Below are 8,456 nucleotides of genomic sequence, written 5' to 3'. Positions count from 1 at the left end.
GAGAGAGAGACAGGGTCACATCACAGTGGAGTCAGCTGTCTTAACCGTGGCTTGTGTACTGCAAACACATACCAGCTTCATCACTGTGTCTGTCACACGACTCTGTTCCCCTTTCGGGCTGTCTTTACATTTATTTTGAAAGATGAAGCTCGTGATTATGGTAAGGGGCGTTACATTTCCGACGAGTGCTTGCAGTGTTCGGCCAATCACAATGCACTGGGTCAGCTGGCCAATCAGAGCAGACTGCGCTTGTCGGAAGGAGGGACTTTGTAGAAAACGAAGCGTTTGAGAGAGGCGGGGCATAGAGGACCTACAATAATGTACAGTATTTGAAAAATAATGTGTTTTTTTAACATTAAAGCATGTCAACATATTCTGTTACACCAAATAAACAAAATAATGATCTTTAAAAACGCATCATATGACCCCTTTAACCATAAATTAACATATTCCATGGTGTGCCATAGCCAAGCCACATATGGCTCTCAGTTGTGTGCTATCATCTGGGCCATATACCTCAAAAAAATTGGCATCCAAAAGAAAATTCCCTCCAATTCTAAATCCATGGCAAAAGATATACGGTTAAAGTTTGGCCCATATGTGCTCAGCCGTGCCATACCTAGGCCAAATGTGACAGCTATCAGCCACATTTGGCCCAAACATTCTTGCTATCTGGGTAGTGTAAGCAAGTTTAAGCAAGTTTAGTTTGAAAACGTTCAATAGTAAATAAGACACAATTAGACAATATTTTAATAAAATAAGAATAAGAATAAGAAATATTTATTTGCAACAACTGATGGAGTGCTGAATGCTGCACGCACCCGCAGCGTTGTCAAGGTGACATTTGGTCAGTCATTCCCTTTGCCCAGGGTCGTTGAGTCTTTCTCAACGGCCCTGCCTTTTCCAAGGGAGTTCCAAACGCTTATACGAGACAGTAATGCCCTACACCCTTTAAAGAACGCACTTCAAGGGCTCTGCCATTTGAAGGGAGTAGGGCATAGGGATGCTCACTTCCGTTTGGAATGATCTCGAGTCCCTCTATTTCTCATGTAATTCTTTACTTCCGTTTACTAGGGAGCATTTGGTCACCTTGGCAACGGTAACACATCCACACATGGCTGGTTACCTATTGCTAGAACAGCAAGCTTGCTAACTATTATGACTGAAGAGCTAGACGAAGAGGTTTTAGACAGTGCAGAACTCGACAAACTTTATACAGTATTTGATGGAGCGTCGCAAGAAGATGTGGTATGTGCAAAGGTTTTCTGGAACTCTCTTTCCCTGCAGCCACCAATAGAGTCTCGACTCGTTTCTGCTGACATCAGGCAGAGGCTGAGAGCTGCGAAGACACCGCACTTTAAGTGTGGCGTTCAGTACGAACGCGTATTCTATAAGTGCAAACTGTCTTGAAGTACATTGCAAACTTGTATGAATGAGCTGTAAAATCATAAGATAAAAATCATAAAACAAAACTATGTGAACCTCGAGGGCCAGAGCTTGTTTAGGTCTATAAATATGGTTCAAACTTTTTTTTTCTTTTTTTTTTTAAGAAATTCTTCAGTGTGTAGACTAAGGCTACTATATATATATATATATATATATATATTAGGGGTGTAAGGGGTGTAACGGTTCACAAAATTCACAGTTCTGTTCGATGCGACACAGTGGTGTCACGATTCGGTACGATACGGGTCTGGGGGGGGGGGGGGGTAATAGCTTAAATCGCAATGTTGGAAATACTTCTGTTTAAAACCATGAAGGCGAGCCAATGGATATCACACAAGCAACATGCAAACTTTGCGCAAGAGTTATGCCAGTGAACGTCTTAATCTGTGAATTCACTGCAGAAAGTGATAGTAAAAACAGAATGACGGAGTAATGACGGAGCTTTCGGCATCTGACGAGACAACGAGAGACGAATCTAACATGCTGATAACGGTATATAGCTACTGTTTTAATTTATTCCCTTAATGTTTCTCTTGTGGCCCGTACATAGTGAAAAAAAAGAAACGTATTTTTTGTTAACCAGGTTGTTTTTGCAAGTCAGTGCTTGAAATAAAGCTTTTTATTTGGTTGATTTTTAATGATGACTGCAGTGTTAATATTTTAATTATAGGCCTATAGCCTAATAGGCCTGTTTTAAAAGACCTTTTAAAAAAACACACACACATTTTAATTGAGGAGCAAATAGCATAATCTTTTGTTATCCTCGCAGCGCGTCAGTTATGCGGTAATTATTGCGGGGCGAATTAATTGTAATTTTAATTAATAATACAGTGTTTCTATATATGCAAATTAATTTTCTGCCAGCAGGAGGCGCATTTATTCCCTTAATATTTCTCTTGTGGGCCCATACATAGTGAAAAAAAATTAAGAAATGTATTTCATGTTAAACAGGTTGTTTTTGAAAGTCGGTGCTTTAAATAAGCTAAATAAAGCTTTTTATTTAATTGTTTTTTTTATTGATGACTGCAGTGTTAACATTTTAATTATAGGCCTATATTTAATTGTATGATAGACCTGTTTTAAAAGACCTTTTTTAAAACATTTTATTTGAGAAGTAAATAGCCTTATCTTTTGTTATCCTCGCAGTACGTCAGTTATGTGGTTTTGCGGGGCAAATTCATTGAAATTTCAATTTAATAATAAAATTTAATAATAAATGTAACTTCATAATAATAATACGCCTAGTAAAAATAAGAATGTAACAGGCCTACATTAAATGGAAATGCCAAATCCTCCTAATATTGCCAATAATTGATGTTTTTGACAATATCTCTGGCTATCGTCGATACAAGATCATTGTCTTTCAACACCACCCAAGGGGAGGTTATCGCGGGGCCGTCCGCGACACCACTGGACAGACAGCACGTTGCCTGTTACGTCGTTTGGCCTGCCTTGTTGAGCGCAGTGGCATTATATTTCACACACTTTAAGCTATTTTATTTTCCAAATGTAATAGGATTAGTCCAATGAATCGTTCGGTTTGTAATGTGTACTGAACCGAAAGCCTCGTACCAAACAGTTCAATACGAATGTGTATCGTTACACCTCTAATACTTACAATAATATTTATTTTGCTTCAGATCTTTCTTTTGGTAATAATAATATTCATAATATAAATAATCATTATTATTATCATAGTCATTGATATATAAATCCCAAAAACTGAGGCCAAATTATGCAGCACTAAAAATAAGCACAGCAAACCTAGAACTATTTTTAAAACTGCATTTTAATTTGCATTTTTTTTATCAGAAATACTTAACTACTAGGAAGATTGCTAAATTTGATCCAAAACTGTCAGCAATGGCACCAATAGGCAGTGACCATATTGTGTGATGTGTGTGTGTGTGTGTGTGTGTGTGTGTAGAAATATAGTTCAGTGTTATTTCAGTTCAGTTCAATAACTGTGCAAGGTTAATCAATTATAGAACAAGTTCACTTCAGCTTACAATCAGCTCTACAGAAGGGAATAATATTGTTAGTCAGCTCAGGTCAGTTCAATAACAGTGTTGTTGCAAAATTTGTCCATTATAAAACAAATCAATTCAGCTATAAACCAGCTCCACAAAAACCAATAGTTTCTGCATTCAGCTGAATTCAGTTCAAATTTTGTTCTCAACCACTTTAACTGTCAGTGCAGTCAAATCAATCAGCCAAGTCTTTTAAATGCCCTAAGAATAAATTTACTTATTTAGCATTTTAACTGTAACTGTATGAGCTGTGGTCTTATTTTTTAATGTAACCTCAGTCATGTCCCAAGGAGAGATGTTTCTTACCTGTACATTCCTATCTACACTTGACTTTCCTGTAAATAAAAAAAAGTCTGAAAACATCCCTACCAAAGAATCACTTTTTTAAGGAGTCAAAGCACTTTGAAAAAAATAAATAAATAATAATAATAATAATCCATGCAACAAGGTTCATGAGGGAAAAGAGTATGGAACAAAGTGAAGTTGATTGTTAAGCGGTAGTGAACAAAAATGTAAATTTAGAGATTTTAATTCATTAATTTAGAGATTTTATTTTCTGTATTTTAATGAATATTGTACTTAACAGATGTTTTTATGCAGACAATGGCACTTGCTGTACATATTGTGGGCACATGTGCTGCACTGCACCACAGCTCCAGTATGACAGCTCTCTTAACATATGTGTAGTACAGTTGCTGTGTGTTTAAGCAGAATGACCACAAACTCAATGCCCTTCACATGTAAGAATGTCAGGTAAAAGGACTTGATTTAATACGGTAATTAGCACTTCTGAGAAACAAAAACAGTAAGAAAGATTTAGATATGTGGCATAATGTGGACTAGATGGCCCCTGATTCTGTCTTGATTCTCCCTTTGCTGTGATCTGTATTTCTAGACAGTGCATTACAGCATAAAGAGCTAATGAGCCAGCCTGTGGACAGCAGTTGTGGATCTCTAATGATAGATGATGTGAGATCAATGGGGTTTCTAAGTGTAGATATTTATATATACACACACACAGGAAAGATGTAATACCTCAAATATAGTGGTAGCCTAAGTTATTTATCTACCATAAATAATTAAGGTATCATTCAAATCTTTAAACAACAACTTTTACAAAAAAATTGGCTTAGCAGAGGCTGTCTCTTGATATTGTACCTTAACCTTTAAAAGAAACGGTACATATATGTACCTTTTAATGCTTGGGAACACATATGTACCTTTTTGACCCTCAAAAAGGTACATACATGTACCTTGAGGTTCAATAATAAGCCCTATGGGGTACATTAGTGTAGATTGTACCTTGGGGGACAGAAATGGACTCCTACTGTACCCCTATTTCTGACAGTGTAGATTCACCAGTTTAACAACAGCGCTCAGTATGCCACATAAGCAAAATGACTCTCTGAGGAGCATCCCAGATCATTTAAGATCACAACATAAAATGGAACTCTGATATAATGTTTTTAATGGTACTAAAGCAAGTATTACTATTGCATGTTAATTATACTTAGATGCTAGGAATCTGAACACACTCATAGCCCTAAACTTTACCGCATAACTCATCCTGCACCCGATATGTTGTGCTTCATATTACAAGGCAGTTATTGTGCTGATTGATTGTACACGTTCAATGCTTTCAAACAGAGGTATCCGATAAGTCTGCAGATTTAATTTAAAGGCTTCCATTGCTGTCTGACTTGTGTAAATTTTCTCACAGGGGAGTCAGTTGTAATGCTATCCAGCAGGCAGAATCCTTAAGAGCCTGCTTACAGCTCTTAAGCCCTACATTTGTGCAGTGATGAATCTCTCCGCATAGCTACTTTCTCTCCCAGCATTGCATTAACCACATCTACTAATCGGATTAGCAGGAAATCACTGGTCTTGCAGATCAATTCATCCATGTATAAGCAGAAGGAAGCATTGATTTGTCCCTTTTCAGGCATTGCTGGGGCCATTTTGACAAACTTGACATTTTGCTTTACAGACTAAATATTCTGCACTTGCCACAGAACCTAAGCATACTGTGAGCAGTAAGTTAAAAAAAAAACTTGGCTCACATTAGGTTATGCAAAATGTCCAAATTTAATTTCAGTATTTTCTCATAGACTTGGATCATTATAATCATACAAAGCTGATTTTTTTCAATAATAGTTGACATATATGTCTATGAATTTTGTGTTTTTATTTAGTATCACGATTTTAGGGTAAAGTCAGTACATGCAGTAGGGTCCAAATGTCAGAGAAAATAACCTTTTATTTTTTAATCAGTATAACAGTTAAATTGAAAAATTATCATGAATGTCAGAATGCCTATTTAATATATTCCCCCTTAATGAGAGCAGCACTCCAGCTGTGTGAACTCCACAATATGCATAAAACCTGGTTATCTTATTCTCCAGCATGATATTCAGCGTCAATGGAATGTGTAGTAAAGTGCATCTGACCATCTAAGGAGTACACTTGTAACAAATTTTGTTTTAGTCACCTTGATAGTGCAGAATATTATAATATACAAATATCTTTATTGAAAATAAAAGTACTTTATGAAATGTTACAATTTTCAGTTTATTTCCTATAATTACAAAAAAAACTAAATTGGATATTACTGTATATGTATAAAGGAAATGTGTTCTAGCTGGTTGCTATTTCTACATTTTTACAATTTTTACCATTTTAATCACTTTTTTCTTGCCATCACTGTTTAATTTAAATGGTCCTGCTGCCTGCAGTGTGACATAAATAAAAAGGCATAATACATGGAGTCTCTCAGTCAATATGAGATCATAAAAACTATAAGTTTAGCAAAGTTATTAAAAATAACACTAAAACTATTAAAACATCTTTGTTAATTGAAATAAACCTATAAATAAATAATTAAGGCAACCTTTTCATTTTTGTTTAGTTTAGGTTGAAGCACTAAAATTACTAAGTGGAAATAAATTCAATAAAAAATAAATAAATAAATCTAAATAGTATTATTAAATAAAATTATATATAATAAAAAGTGCAAAAGGACATAACAAAATTTGTAAAAATGTAATTAAAATTAAGATAAAAACTGAAAGTTCTATATTAAAAAATCTCATTCAAAATATTAATAAAAAATTATAATAATGTGTTTTGTTTGTTTTTTGTGCTTATGTACTGTAGATTATAGTGCGTCACATCTCATAACACTGTTGTTGCTTGTCAGCTGCGCCAATACAGTTTACCATCTCCATGTGTTGTACTCTAGCCCTGGTGTTCCATGTGCTCTTCACAATCTGGTCAGTCATTCATCTCCTTGCATTTGAAGATAGCATGTTCATCAGGGCAGTGGGCAGTGCCTTCCCTGTAATGTCTGCTTTCCCACTGTGAGTAATCAACCTGGAAACCCCAAGATGGATGGCCCTCTGGAGGACAGATCCATTTTATGAGATTACTCTTAGCTAATTAGCCTCATTCCCAAAACCCCTGAATCGAAGGGTTATTCATTGGAGGTTTTTTCATAAAAATTGGCTTTGCACTGTCAAAAATGCCTTAAAGTCTCTGTTCTATATTGTTCAATTATTGTAATGTTTAATATAATGTGGGGAAAATGTAATCATACTCCCATCTGCTCTAATGTGATTTTCCTGATGTATTGTACTGTTCCATTACTCCATTTGATTTAGTTGTATGAGTTTTAACAGATTGCAATATGACAGATGTTTACACTGGGTGATAATAATCAACAGAGACATTATATTACATTTTTATAACTGATTAACCTGCCATAAAATGACATTGGCTTGAAAAATGGTTGCAGTGTACAAGCATGTAATGGATTTAATGAAACTATGGGCGCTAAATCAAAATTATGAGGCTTGTTTAGTAAGTGCAGCTGTCGACTGCTATACTCAGACAGCTGAGCCTATTCAGAAGTACTATTATATAGCAGTGCATATAAATGTGTATGTATCATGCACCATCTTTTACAGATGGGCATCAATGTACATGTTGGTAGATAAATTCAGTAACTGATATGCAATGTGCCCTGGTTTTGCATTTACATGATGTATATATTTAGTATTTGTGTTAAAGGGGTCCTATTATGCTTTTTCACTTTTTGAATTTTAGTCAGTGTGTAGTGTGTATGTTTGGGCATAAAAAAGATCTTCAAACTTACAAATCTCCAAGTCCACGCCAAAGGGAGATATTTCGTTTTTAAAAAATCCCTTTTCAAGAACTACAACGAACGGCTCGTTTGGACTACAGCGTTGTTTTCCAGGTTTTGTGATGTCACAAAGCGGCCCATTAAAATATCATTAAAATAATTCCCGCCTACGGAAATTCGAATGGTTGGGGAGGGGCGAGGTCGCTTGGTTGAGTGCATCAGACAAGACGACGAAGAAGAAGTGCTGCTGTAGCCTCAAGTTTTCGCAAGTTATTACACATGCACCTGAATAATTATGTATTTAAATATGTATGTTACAATTATGAAAACGTTTTTATAATAAATTGCTGACAGTACAATACTGGACAATGATGTAATCTGCAGAATTTGCACTTCAATTATGAGACTACAGTGTTTCCCATACATTGAGTGCGGGTGTTTTTATATCACTGTATTTCTGAAGGAAACCAACTGTCTTCAGAAAATTGGATGTCAATCTTGCATGTAATGTCTGATAAAGCAGTGTTTTTTTTTTAGCGGAGCGCTGCGTTGTGTACAACCGTTACCGGGGAAACCTTGATCTCTACCACTCCAACAGCGCCTCCTGCTAGCAGAGAATGAGTTTGCATTATATGCCGCCTGGGAAACACTGGACTATGGTATTTATAAATAAATTCAACTGTATAACAGTTTCACTGCAATTCATAATATAATGTTAGAATTAAATAACAATAAAAATAATACATATGCACTTATCTGTTGTAGCGAATCAGCTCATGGGGAAATATGAATAATTAATCATAACTAGTTATAATTAATTATAAATATTTAGATCCGCTGTA

Source organism: Sinocyclocheilus anshuiensis, unplaced genomic scaffold (genome assembly GCF_001515605.1).
Source record: "Sinocyclocheilus anshuiensis isolate Anshui unplaced genomic scaffold, SAMN03320099.WGS_v1.1 scaffold246, whole genome shotgun sequence".
Classification (NCBI taxonomy): Eukaryota; Metazoa; Chordata; class Actinopteri; order Cypriniformes; family Cyprinidae; genus Sinocyclocheilus; species Sinocyclocheilus anshuiensis.
This window is presented reverse-complemented; position numbering follows the sequence as displayed.